This window comes from Anabrus simplex, chromosome 2 (genome assembly GCF_040414725.1).
Source record: "Anabrus simplex isolate iqAnaSimp1 chromosome 2, ASM4041472v1, whole genome shotgun sequence".
NCBI classification, from domain to species: domain Eukaryota; kingdom Metazoa; phylum Arthropoda; class Insecta; order Orthoptera; family Tettigoniidae; genus Anabrus; species Anabrus simplex.
This window is the reverse complement of record NC_090266.1, coordinates 242667890-242682468: the sequence shown is the minus strand read 5'-3', so window position 1 is coordinate 242682468 and position 14579 is coordinate 242667890. Positions and strand designations below refer to the sequence as shown.

Sequence of the window (14579 nt, the reverse complement as noted above, 5' to 3'; positions counted from 1 at the left end):
CCTACAGAGGACTTCACAATGTCCACTGGGAAACATCTGTTGTGACAGCCATCCAGCAGAAATTTGCAAGTCAGGGTAATCAGCACTGCTTTCAAAAAAATATTGTCTTTGAATATTAAATTATTTATGGTGGTCATTGTGTAAGGGACCAAACTATACATTTATTGGCCTCAAATAAAAGTAGCCTAAAATTTACGCAAATAAGAAAATGGGTCATGACAAGTAACACCACGGTTTCTATCAATTTATGGGAAAAGCAACTAAATTTAGGACATTCCAAGATCGTACTGGGAAATATTTTGTATTTGCTGGGGGTGTAGCTTAATTACGGCCATGGCCACTATCTTCCCATCCTTACCCTCCCAAAAAGTGTGTGTGTGTTAGTGCAACATTTGCTTACATCTAAAATACCACATTCAGTTTCATAATGAATTATGATACCGTGTACCAACTCCAAGGTGTAGAACAGTATGTCTGCCTCTTACCTAGAAGCCTGAGTTTGATTCCTAGTTCATCCATGAATTTTAATCCTGACCTGAAGGGTGGAATGGAGATCCCCAATCTCAAGAGAACAATACTGAGGAGAACAATGATATGAAGAGGGCCCAGCCAAGAACACAAAGCAATACAGCTGAGGACATAGTCATGCTGACCATACAACACTCCAATATTTGCAGGACATCTCACTGCTGGGCAGCAGCTGTCTTGGTGGGCCAAGGCCCTTAACAGGCTGTTTCATCACATGTTAGTTTGTTTTCACAGTCAAGTAACTGAAAAATGCTACGAGGACAGTTACGGTTCTTTCACAGATCTAGGGAAGGCATATAGAGTAGGATAAGAGTACCAAGAGAAAACATGTTGCCCGTACTGTGGGAATATGGGATCAGGGTTAGGTTGTTTCAGGCAATCAAAGGCATTTTTCTTCACAATCAGGTCACAGTGAGAATTGAGGGCAGAATGAGTTCCTGGTTTACAGTAATTACAGAGGTTAGATAAGGTAGTTATCTTTCACCTTTATTGTTCATAGTTTACATGCATCACTTACTGAAAGGTATAAAATGACACTGACGTATTTAATCGGGTGGAAATGTAAGTAAGCAGGTTGATCCACACCGATGACTTGGTTTTAATGGCGGACTGTGCTGAAAATGAGTAATGTAATGATCTTTGAGCTTGTGCAGAGTCACAGTATGATTTGAAAATTAGCATTTCTAAGACGACAGCATGAAACCTAAGGGGACTGAAGGTCAGGTTAGTAATACAAAACTGGAAGAGACAGATCATTTCAAGTAAGGATACTCAGTGAAACTAAATCACAGTGCAGCAAAGCTAATGCAGTGCGCGGGACCAATGGTATTTTGAAAGAAAGAAGTAAGTGAGCTCTCAGACAAAAATATCTTTACATTGCTCTCTTTTCAGACCAGCGTTGCTGTATGGGAGTGGAAGCTGAGTGGACATGAGTTACCTTATCCATAAACTGGACTTTTTTTTTTCTATTTGCTTTGCGTTGCACCGACACAGATAGGTCTTATGGCGAAGATGGGATAGGAACGGCCTAGTAATGGGAAGAAAGCGGCCATGGCCTTAATTAAGGTAAAGCCCCAGCATTTGTCTGGTGTGAAAATGGGAAACCACGGAAAACCATCTTCAGGGCTGCGACAGTGGGGTTCGAACCCACTATCTCCCGGATGCGAGCTCACAGCTGCGCGCCCCTATACTGGAAATGACAGACCTGAAAGTAGAGAGAATGATTGCTGGTACTAACAGGTCAGAACAATACCAAGATGGCATTCACAATAAAGGCTAAGTTAGGAATGAAGCTGTATAGATGAATCGGTTTTAGTGCTGGAATCATGTGAAGTGAATGGCAGAATATAGGTTACAAGGAAGATAATAATGTTATTGTATTTACATCCCACTGACTACTTTTGACGGTTTTTGGAGAAGACGATATGCTAGAACTTTATCCCGCAGGAGTTCTTTTACGTGCAAGCAAATCTACCGACATGAGGCTGATGTATTTGAGCACCTTCAAATACCACAAGACATGAGCCGGGATCGAATCTGCAAATCTGGGGTCAGAAGACCAACACTTCAAACGTCTGAGCCACTCAGCCCTGCTACAAGGAAGAATAATGGACTTGAGCATGGAGGGTAAGAGAAGCAAAGGAAGACCAAGGTGATGGTGTTCAGACTCAGTTTATAAGGATTTTAAGATTAGAGGTGTGGAACTAAATGAGGCCACAAAGCTAACTGCAAACAGAGGATTGTGGGGAAGCTTAGCTTGTTCATGGTGACTAGCAGACAAAAATGAACGAAATAACAGTCTAAAATGAAAGCACACTGCCAGAAAGTGGAATCCCAACACCAAGAAGACATTAGATTTGAGGAATGCAATTTAGACTAAGCAACTGTCTAGGTAACATATTTATTTCATTTAAGGCCTGTACTACGACAGCCAAATAAAAGTGCGGTATAAATTTATTTGGCAGTTTGGACATTTATCTGGAAGTTCGGTTGAAACCGCGTACTACGACTTTCGTTTATGTGCAATCTGGGAAAATATTCTCAAGTATAGCTATGCCGAAGTTGGAGAGGCTGTTAACGCTCTTATCTGGCACTTAGCTCTTATCGGGGACGCTACCGTAAAGAATCAAGATGGCTACTCATGAAGATGAATCTACATCTGCATGATGCTATGCGAAATTAAGTTGTTACAATGTAATTTATGTATATATTTATAAAGTATGTCATGCTTCCTGTCCAGCTATCACAGAATTCTTAAATATTTCCCAAGCTAGTAAGTTGTTGCTACTGAGTATATCACTAGTACACAAGCATGCAACCGTAAGCTTCATGGGTAGCCGTGGTCATTAGGGCAGCAAAGCTTGCTGCTAGCAGTTTTTCGTGGGTTCGAGTCCCAATAGTCATAACACTTTTTTATCTTGTAAATGGTAGTCGGTAGGGTACTAGAGGTGATAGTACACATTTCCTAATCATTAAAATGCGTGTCAAATGCGTGTCAAAAGCGTGGGTTCTATTCCAAATCTATCCACGACGCACATATGGAGTAAAGGTATACGACATTGTTCATGGCGATTCGTCCGAAAAATGAGGATGTTAAGGTGGTTATATTTCTTTTACTTCATAACAACTTGCTACAATAGTATTTACGCTAAAGTGAGATAAATGCTTTCCAGTTACTATTCTCACATTGTATTGAAAAGAAAGAAACTAACTACTTATTCAATGAGCAAACAATAAATTGAATTAATAATGAAATTAATGATCCCACGCTGCATCAGTGGCATTAATTACGAATATAAACTTTACTTTCGTCGTAACGCGCAACCTCGTAAATAGTACTAGACAAAAAAGATACATAACCTGAATCTTAACTTTTGCGTCCAGGTTACATTTTCAATCTTTTTATTTTCTATAACAGTTTCAGTTTCGTTATACAGTTAATTAATTTTAACATTTCTTCGTATGTGTATATTTCAATCCTAATTCTGTTTTTGACCTAGACTTCCATATTATTGCTTAATAAGAGTCTGATATTGGATTCTAGTAAAACACCAGGGAACACGTATACCACCGCGCTAAATTTCACTATATTTTCAGTAACCTTATTACCAACCCAATAAAAATGTTACTACATCTTCCGCTTTACAATACCGTCGTTAAAATCCGTTGGTAGTACGCAAGAAAATATTTAACTTCTAGTTTGCAAAATTGCAGCCTACGTATCTGGCTGTTTATCTGACAGTCGTAGTACAGGCCCTTAAATTTTCAAATCACAGGTTCAAGTATGCGCGAGAAGACATGTGACATGGCGATACATCAATAACCACTGTAGTCACCATAATCTTGACTGCAAGCACACAAACATGCATGCATTGTGATATAGAGATGCCAAAACATCATTTTGTGGGATGGAGCTCCATGCCTCTTGCACTTGGTCAGTCAAATCAGCAATGGTTAATACTGGTATTGGATGACGCTGTATTTGTCATCCCGAAATGTCCCATATGTTCTCAATGGGCAAAAGGTCTGGTGATCGCACAGGCCAAGACAACTGGTCGACACTCTCTAGAGCACGTTGGGTGACAGCAGCGGTATGAGGACGAGTGTTATCGTGTTGCAAAACGCAAACAAATCTGCTGTCGAGGTTCTTGGGATAATGGCGAGAATGCTCCTGCTATCCGGGAGATAGTGGGTTCGAACCCCATTGTCAGCAGCCCTGAGGATGGTTTTCCGTGGTTTCCCATCCTCACACCAGGCAAATAATGGGGCTGTACCTTAATTAAGGCCACAGCCGCTTCCTTCCCATTCCTAGGCTTTTCCTATCCCATCATCGCTATAAGACCTACCTGCACCGGGCAAGTTGGCCGTGCGGTTAGGGTCGCGCAGCTGTGAGATTGCACCCAGGAGATAGTGTGAGTCATTCTGAAACTTGGACTTTATAGAGTTCAAAAAATCTTGAGAATCTCATTGAGTTAACGTAGAAAATTAGTATGAAGTTTCAAACACTCATCAAAATCCTCAAAGATTCTGAAAGCTGCACAGAAACATCTTTCACTATAACACCGCCTGATTCAAGATGAATCTACACGATGGAATTCAACTCTTCATATGTTAAAAACAACTTCAAGAACAAAAGAAAGCCATTGTATTCGCATTTACCGATCTCACACTTCTGGTAAATTTTTTTTTTTTTTTTTGTTAGTTGCTTTACGTCGCTCCGACACAGATAGGTCTTATGGCGACGATGGGACAGGAAAGGGCTAGGAGTGGGAAGGAAGCGGCCGTGGCCTTAATTAAGGTACAGCCCCAGCATTTTCCTGGTGTGAAAATGGGAAACCACAGAAAATAATTTTCAGGGCTGCCGACAGTGGGATTCAAACCTACTATCTCCCGAATACTGGATACTGGCCGCACTTAAGCGACTGCAGCTATCGAGCTCGGTCTAGTAAATCTTACAGTATCACAATGTGAATAGTAGTTCTTTAAACATTTCCGATCAAGCAACACTCGCCCTAAGTTCTTCTGCAGTGACAGTGTCCAGGACAATTTCAATTGTGAACAGTGTCATCTCTCATTCAGAAACCATCACGCACTGCATCAGGAAATGAGACAGTAAGAGAGTCATTGATGGATGTAATTAATATTTGGTACAAAGACACTGATGAGAACTAAATATGATGCATCACAATGCTGTTGGATCTTTGCTTAAAAGGAGGAGTTGTCTGCAGTTTGAGTGCTCTCACTGCCATTACAAACTGACGCAGCTTACTAAACAACAGGAGACATAAGCTTATAACTCTATTTTTGTATGCTGTGTATTGAAATCTTTGGCACTTATATACTTGCTAAAAAAAAACATTTATTTCAGATGATCCATTAGCCAGCAAAATTGTCTGGGTTGTGGCGCTTATACGGCAGCATTGAAAATGAAACAACAAACTCAGTGTCAGTTAACACTCTGAAAATGAAATCACCATTTACCTGAAAGAAGATCTGTTATCACCACTTTCAAGAGTTTACAATTAATGGAAAACCAATACCAAGTTACCAAAGCTGTAAAAACTAGCTGTGAAATATTGATGTATACCACCCGCAACAGCATTTTATAAGGGAGTGTTTAGCACAGCAGGACTCATACGTGACAGAAAATGAAGTAGGTGTGACCTCGACAGAGAACGAATGCTTGTATTTTTGAACACAATTAATGACTTTTAATATTTTCAAATAATGTCAAATACATTTTAGACATTTGGTTTGTGGAAAAATGTGTAACTACTAACTAGACCTACATACCACAATACACTTTAATTGAATTTAGTATTATACAGAATATGAAGTGTTGACACAAAAATACCTATTTAATAGATAATACTGTATTTAGAAATTTGTATTTTACTCTGTTTTTTGCAAGAAACAGAGTAAATACAAATTACTGGAATATCAAATATCAAGACAAAAAAGTACAATGGTAACAAGCATCAACAAAAACTGGTATCAACCCATCCCTAAATGTTACAATTCATTACCACCTTTAAACATCCATACCTGTTATTGCATTCCTCAACAACTGCTTAAAACCAATCCCATAGGCTGTTTATATTTTTATTCACAATTTTCCAATTATCATAATTACTTTTTTTAAACTCCCCTATGCCTCTTTTATGAACTATATGGTACTGCCTAATAGTCCTAATTTTACAACCTTCCTTTATACAGTAGAAGTCCGTTATAGCGAGAATTCATAACAGCGAAAAATTTGCGCGCTATAACGGATTGTCGTAATATCCGATTTTTGTATAAAAGTCTGAAAACCCTTCATGCACTTTAAAGTCGGTATGAAACTGCAATCAGTTTGTTCAAAACTTGCGTTTCCGCAGATGATATTCACACTACGACTTACTTGTTTGCTATTTTTCGTAATCCGATACTACGTGAAAGTGTATGTTTAATATAGTTCCGTATTCCTCCGAATCCAAGATTAACCGCACTTTTCCCTTCAAAAAATTTAAATCAGGCTCAAAAAGAAGTTTGTAAATTCATACAAGCCTACGCATTTTTAGACTATTTTTAGACGCCGAACATTGACTTTCGTCACACCGTATTTCATTTTTTTGCGGCTGCAAAATTATTCTTTATTTCCGCGGGTTTAAGGACCATTAACTTAACATTGGCATCATAATACCGAAGAGAATTCGTTGAAAACTTTCCGGCAATACCTATTCCATGCGTCTCTACAATACAACGAACCATCAGGAAATTATTCGTGCTGTCTATAAAACTGTTACTTTTATGCAGCGTCAGATATAACCGGCTACCGCTACACGCACGTCTCGCTTGTCGGGTGCGGCCAAATTCAACGGCTAGCGATGTATAGGCCTAATCGCGAACGTTGAAAGTCAACGAACGAGTTTATTGCGCCACGGTATGGCCAATCGCCCTTGCGTTTTTCGTGCACATACCTCACAATTTCATCATCGACTTCTTTAAAGCGTCCTTGTTGCGGACCGCTGAATGCATTTTTTTGTACAGTACCGGTACGCTTCTTTTTCTTAATTTTTTTTTTTTTTTTTTTTTTTTTTTTTGTCTTCACGCTAACGCCAAATATTGGCTTTAGTTAGGCCTATGCCCTATTTTCTTGCGGCTGCACAATTATTCTACATTTCCGAGTGTTTAATAAACATTAACTTAAACTTGGCATCATAACATCGACTAGAACCTGTTGAAAATTTGCCTTTTCCACTTATCTTTACAATACGACCATCCATCACGAAAATATTCCTGCTGTCTATAAACCTTAATTTTACTAAGCGTCAAGTGTAATAGACGCGTTATGACTCTGCCACTGAGTAGCCAAGGCTTTTCTAAGAATTCGAAGGGTCGCATGTTTTGATGCCATTCTGCAGATTTGAGAAACACACAGGCACTGTACACTGTACAACCGGTAGCGATGTGTAGTAAACACGGCCGACTAGATCCCTCGTTGCGCTCCTTATACCGGCCTTGACAATCGCTTGTGAAGCCCAGCATAAAGCTGTAATTGGAAAGTTTCACCGTAATGCCGCTGGAGCGCTGGCCTACTACTCACTGACAGGAAGCTGTATACCGCAAATTGCCGCATTTCCAGTTTTATTTATATGGTTTTGCTCTCGTAAATGTTGGCAATGTGTTCGCAATGAGGTGCTTGTTGGCTTGATGTTGAGATCTGATAGTTATGCGCTAGTGAGTTTATTTTTTATTCTGTAGTGTGGTGATTATATTTTTTAAATTATCTTTACAAATCTTGGAATTTGTGACATTCTTCTGCGCCTTTTTGTACTTCGAGCAGAAATTTTATGGAAACAAGAACAAAGTGATTTCTCGCTATAACTTCGTCCTGAACAAGGATTTTAATTTATGTGCTAATTCGTTTTTTAATGGTGTGGTGATTTGCTTTTCTTTAACTGTGTTAGGAAATATTCGAATATATATTGCTGTGTGTCTTTTTTGTATTCCGAACAGGAAAAAAAGAGCAAAGTGACACTATCATTTCACGAATTCTCTGTAGACCAGGACAAAACTACGGAGTGGCTAAAAGCAGGTAGCACTCTCATCTTAGTTTTCCGTTTTTTTCCGGATATTTACCTTCTTTCTTTCTTTCTTTCTTTCTTTCTTTCTTACCTCTCCAGGGTTGGTTTTTCTCTCGGACTCAGTGAGGGATCCCTCATCTACCACCTCAAGGGTAGTGTCCTGGAGCGTGAGACTGCGGGTCGGGATACAACTAGGAAGGATGACCAGTACCTCGGCCATGCGGCTGCAACTTCTATGCTGAACAGGGGCCTTGTGTTGGGGATGGGAAGATTCGAAGGCATAGACAAGGAAGAGGGAAGGAAGCAGCCGTGGCCTTAAGTTAGTTACCATCCCGGTATTTGCTTGGAGGAGAAGTGGGAAACTATGGAAAACCACTTCGAGGATGTCTGAGGTGGGAATTGATACCCCCTCTACACAGTTGACCTCCCAAGGCTGAGTGGACCCGTTCCAGCCTTCGTATCACTTTTGAAATTTCGTGGCAGGGCCAGAAATCGAACCCAGGCCTCCGGGAGTGGCAGCTAATCACGCTAATCAGGTATTTTTACCCATTAATTTTCTTTCATAGAACAATCCTTTAGGCGGTGTCGTATTTGGCATATGACAGCAACACAACACATTTTTATCCAAGATAATCTGAACTTTAACATTTAAACATTGACAAGTAAGACGGTAAGGCCAACGTATAAAGTGTTGTTACCTGAGCAAGGGGGCCGATGACCTAGATGTTAGACCCCTTTAGACAACAAGCATCATCATCATCATCGAGCAGAGAACAGTTTACAATTTATTTACTCAAAATACTTTTCTCTCACTGAATTTTTATTTAAAATTCTTCTTCTTCTTTCGCTATTTGTTTTACGTCGCACTGACACAGATAGGTCTTATGACGCCGGTGGAATATAAAAGGGCTAGCAGTGGGAAGGAACCGGCTGTGGCCTTAATTAAGGTACAGCCTGATGTGAAAATGGTATAATGTGAAAATGGGAAACCACGGAAAACCATTTCCAGGGCTGCTGACAGTGGGGTTCGAACCCACTATCTGCCGGATGCATGTTCACAGTTCACAGCTGCACGCCACGCGGCCAACTTGTTCCACCCTACTGCATTTCAAGTAAAATTTATTGTCTGAATTTAGCACGGCCAACTTGCCCGGTATTTAATATTCTAGTGAAAGGTATGAATGAAATGTAATCTGAAACTATATATATTGAAATTAAAATTTAAACATGTTTGAGTCAAATGTTAGGCCTATGCATACAACGAATATGGAAAAAATATGTTTTGTCCAGCCCCATTCCTGAGAGCAGCGCTTGAAGAATTTTAAAACTCTAATTGAACAATGACTCTTAATCTCAATATTAACATCAGAAGACAAAAGTATTGTGTTAAGTTCTGCTAGGTATCTAAATGCCATGATAATAAAAACGATTACTATTATTCCTTACAATTAAGGAACGTCAGTTGGACTACTCCATCCTCCGCAGTTTCATTTTACGACGTTGTTTTGGCACATATCAATGAAAGTAGCCTTTAAGATTAATCATTTTAACAATATTAGTCAATGTAACATACTATTTTATACCCTAAATTAAGATACAACGGCAATCAGAGTCAATATCAGAACGTCAGCTGGACTAGTCACCTCCCCGCAGTTTCATTTCACGACATCATTTTGGCAAATATCAACGAAAGTAACCTTTAAGATTAATCATGTTAACAGTATTAACCTATGTAACATTCTCCATAACTCTAAATTACGATAAATCGGCAATCAAAGTCAATATATTTTCCATAAAGAAGTATGCATTTCTACCGCAAATAGGTCGGCCGCCAGCGATTACAGAGCGTGGACCCGATTGTCAAGGCCGGTAAGGAGCTAGCTACAGCGACGCATCAAGTCGGCCGTGGTAGTAAAGAAGCGGTCGTCAATGAGTTCTGTGCGCGTGTGAAAAGAAGCAGCGTGGTTACCGCGGTAGTTGCCAGTGGTATCCATTAACTTACTGTTAGGCCGCGAATGCAACAACCCTTGAGTTTTCGCATGAGATTCTGAGGAAAAAAAGTCTTGAAGTCGGAGAAATATGGTATCACTCCAGAGATTTCTGTGGCAAACACCCGAGCTTTCTTCTTCAAACAGCGTCACCTAACCTAACCGTATATGTAACGTATCATAAAAACATATTTGAAACGCATGTAGAGAAATAACCTCCTCGCGAAAAATTTACTTGTAACTAGCCGTAACTAGACGGGAGAAGATATGAAATATCCTCTGAAATCAGTGATGTACTCTGCCATATCTTGAGGTGTATGACATTCTTACGTAATTTCCGTATATAACATTAAAATTAAGATATCGTTTATTCAGTCTTTAATTTTACGAGTTAACAACAGCTATCGGCCACGTCATTTACGCATTTATTACGAAAACGTGTTATCCTCTTTTTCATTTCGAATTTTCTTTACAGAACGGCAGTCGATGGGTATTACTAATCAACTCCATCATCGCCTTCGAATGTCGACGAGAGAAATCGCTAGTGCACATAGCGAGGAAACGATGCCGAAGGTAATCGATCGCATGCAATATCATCGCTGGGGTGCATAAATATCGGTAACGGAAAAAATCGGGCGCGCTTAGTCGCTCGTAATAACGAATGCGCCAGTGATAGGGTTCTCGCTGTAACCGAAGGACGATACACAGTTTAATATAGGAATTTTGAAGGGACAGAAAAAAGTCGTCGCCATAACGGAGTTCTCGTTATATGCCGTACTCGCTATAGCGGACTTCTACTGTATTACATTTCTTTTTTAACAACAACCAAAACAGCTTTGTGATCACTATCACTTCAGTTTCTCTATACAGCTCATCTAGTTTTATCAGCACCATGTCTAGTATATTTTTCCTTATAGTCAGTTCCATCACCTTGTGATTGAGCTGTCCTTCCCAGATTAACTAATTTACCACTTGTTTGTCATGCTTTCTGTCATTCACATTACCTTCCCACTTAACATTTGGTAAACTGCTACAATAACGTTCCTTTCAGTGTCGTTCCCCACATAGCTTATTATCTTATCAAACAATTCTGCATCGGTATCAGTGCCACTCTTTCCAGCTCTGTACACCCTATCTTTAGAGATAAACCTTATATCTATAATTTCATGTTTTCCATCCTTATCTTTCTCATAGCTTACAAATTGAAGACCTCAGGAGAAAATAGTGATACGCCCTCAAATTTAAAAATTTTCATTTTTTTTGTAGTAAACCGTTATATCCAACATGAAGTTTCATTTTTATCAAGAAGCTAGTTGATTTAGTGAGAGATGGCAGCGCGATTCAGTTTCATTTTTATAACAAGCCACATGTCTCTGCAGTAAACAATGACAATCCACATTTCCAAGATGGCGGATCATGTTTCTGATGATGTGCTTTCTGCCAAACAAAATGTCATTTATGGTACTGAAAAAAATGAAGTTGAGGAGTTTATGGACGGAGATGACAGTTTAAAGGATCCGGATTATGATGAAACCCAGGAATATTATGGAAGTTCATTTGGAAGTAGTGAACAAGTACGTTTTCGAGATGGCTAGCAGCTTTGTTTACCATGTGCTTTTGAATGTTGGTTATAACTATTTACATGCTGTGATACAAAATACCTTTTGCAAAAGTACTAGCATTAGTATTAATTATTATTATCAAATCATGCTAACGCGTACATTAACTAGTGTCATTATACTGAAATATTATAAACATAACCGCTCTTTACAAGTCCTTTATGCGACTATGTGGGTTATGACTTTTTTCAACTGTTGATGTACCAGTGCTATGTAGGTTATGATTAGTTTACTTGTCATTTTCTTTAAAATAATTGGGTAACTTCATTATGTAACATTAAAAAAACGTATGAAAATCTCTTTAACATGCCGGGGTGGATAGCTTAGGCAGTAGAGCGCTAGCTTTCTGATCTTAAGTTAGTAGGTTCGATCTAGGCTCAGTGCGGTGGTATTTGAAGGTGCTCAGCTTGGTGTCGGTAGATTTACTGGCACATTAAAGAACTCCTGCGGGACAAAATTTCAGCATCGCGGGCATATCCGAAACCGTAAAAGTAGTTGGTGATACGTAAAAGCAATAACATTATATTAAATAATTTTCCTTTAACTTAGTTCATTTTATTAAACATACGTCTACATTCAGAATTTTCCTTCCATTCCTAGGCCGGTAAGGAAAGTGCTTCAATGGGTACCACCAGTATACTCTGAATTTGATGGTAGTTTGAAGTGCAGTGGTACAAACAGTACAGGAATGTTCATTGATGAGGAGGATGAGAGAGTTAGATAAGTCCAGTTGAGAGTAGGAGACTACTTAACTGACATTAATCAAAGCATTTTATTATTGTAACTGTGCTACTAATTTGTTTCTTTCTATACGTATTTTTGTATATTTCATAGAGATGTTTTCTTGTATTGTCAATTGTTCACTACTTGATCCACATAGCATATATATAATTATAACGCTCAAATTGATAGGCAAATTCAGTGTTTAATATACTCTAATTCCCTATAATACTGGTTTTTTAATGAATTTTTTCTCCCTGATGTTATAAAGAAGGACTACATGTACCACTAGGGGCTGCCTGGCCGAGGTGGTAAGGCGTGCTCGGTTCGCCCGGAGGGACATGGGTTCGAATCCCCGTCAGGAAGTCGTAAAATTTAAGAAATGAGATTTCCACTTCCAGAGGTGCATATGGCCCTGAGGTTCACTCAGCCTACACCAAAAATGAGTACCAGGTTAATTCCTGGGGGCAAAGGTGGCCGGGCGTAGAGCTAACCACTCTACCCCATCAAGTGCTGAGGTTACGAATGGTGGAAGCCTTTACCTTCCACCCCTCCAAGGGCCTTCGTGGCCTGTACAGAGATGACTTTACATGTACCACTGTCATGAGCAATATGTTTCGAAGATCAGAAATGTTAGCTGTAAATATTTTGTGAAAATTAATTTCATTATATCTCAGAACTTACAAAATGAGGCTTATCACTATTTCCCCCCGATGTCTTCAATTCTTTCTTCACCAGAATGAATATCCTCTCTCATTACCAATCCTATCCTATCACCAACATTAAGGTGTCTGGTAGTGGATGAACTACTTACCAGGTTAAATGTTGGAGGAATATACGCCCAAGGCTATGCAGATGACATAAGCCTGGTGGCGGTAGGAAATTTCCCTAGCACGGTTTCCGAGCTCGTACAGAGCTCTTTACGTAGGGTGGAAAGATGGTACCATGAGACAGACTTGTCGGTTAATCCCGATAAGACGGAGCTCGTGGTATTTACCAGGAGGAGGAGGCTAGACGGACTGTCAGAGCCTTTCCTATTTGGGAAAAAATTAGTTAAGACAACCTCAGTTAAGTACCTAGGGGTAATCCTTGATGCAAGACCGAGTTGGAAGAAACATATAGATTAAAAGGTGGATAAGGCTCGCAAGATTATGTGGGCCTGTCGCAGGGCCGTCGGGAAGACTTGTACGGCCCATTGTACGGCCCACGATCACCTATGCATCTTTAGTCTGGTGGCCAGGTTCGGAGAGTAAAACTGTGACCACCAAGTTAAACAGTGTCCAAAGACTTGCATGTCTAGGAATAACAGGGGCACTGGATACTACACCATTATGTGCAATGGAGGCCATCCAAGGTTTTCCCCCCTTACATTTATACGATGTGCATTCAAGTTCTAAGGCCTCCGATTTTTTTTCTCCAGACTGGAAAGAAATATAAACATGTGCATTGTTTTAAAATGAGCCCGCGTCCGTTGTCGAAACGTCACAGAGATGGCAGCACTATACGACAGATGGAATTTTAGCGCCAGCCGCGAGAATGAGAACTGTTTTAGATACTTAAAATGGCGACGTTTTCCTTACTTGAACAGCGTGCAATCATTCGTTTTTTGAATTTGCGTGGTGTGACACCAATTGAAATTCATCAACAGTTGAAGGAGACATGTGGTGACGGAGTTATGGATGTGTCGAAGGTGCGTTCGTGGGTGCGACAGTTTAATGAAGGCAGAACTTCGTGTGACAACAAGCCGAAACAACCTCGGGCTCGCACAAGCCGGTCTGACGACATGATCGAGAAAGTGGAGAGAATTGTTTTGGGGGATCGCCGAATGACTGTTGAACAGATCGCCTCCAGTGTTGGCACTTCCGTGGGTTCTGTGCACACAATCCTGCATGACGACCTGAAAATGCGAAAAGTGTCATCCAGGTGGGTGCCACGAATGCTGACGGACGTTACGCAAACGTTTCTTCGTGAAAACAACTTTGAAGTGATTCCTCATGCTCCCTACTCACCTGACCTGGCTCCTAGTGACTTTTGGCTTTTTCCAACAATGAAAGACACTCTCCGTGGCCGCACATTCACCAGCCGTGCTGCTATTGCCTCAGCGATTTTCCAGTGGTCAAAGCAGACTCCTAAAGAAGCCTTCGCTGCTGCCATGGAAT

At 40.1% G+C, this 14579-nt stretch overlaps 1 protein-coding gene across 8 annotated transcripts in view; it reads right to left on the bottom strand.

The window, feature by feature from the left end:
* DMAP1 (DNA methyltransferase 1 associated protein 1) overlaps positions 1–14579 on the bottom strand; it is a 308165-nt gene that overhangs the window by 102342 nt on the left and 191244 nt on the right. The gene's annotated exons all lie outside the window — the stretch shown is intronic.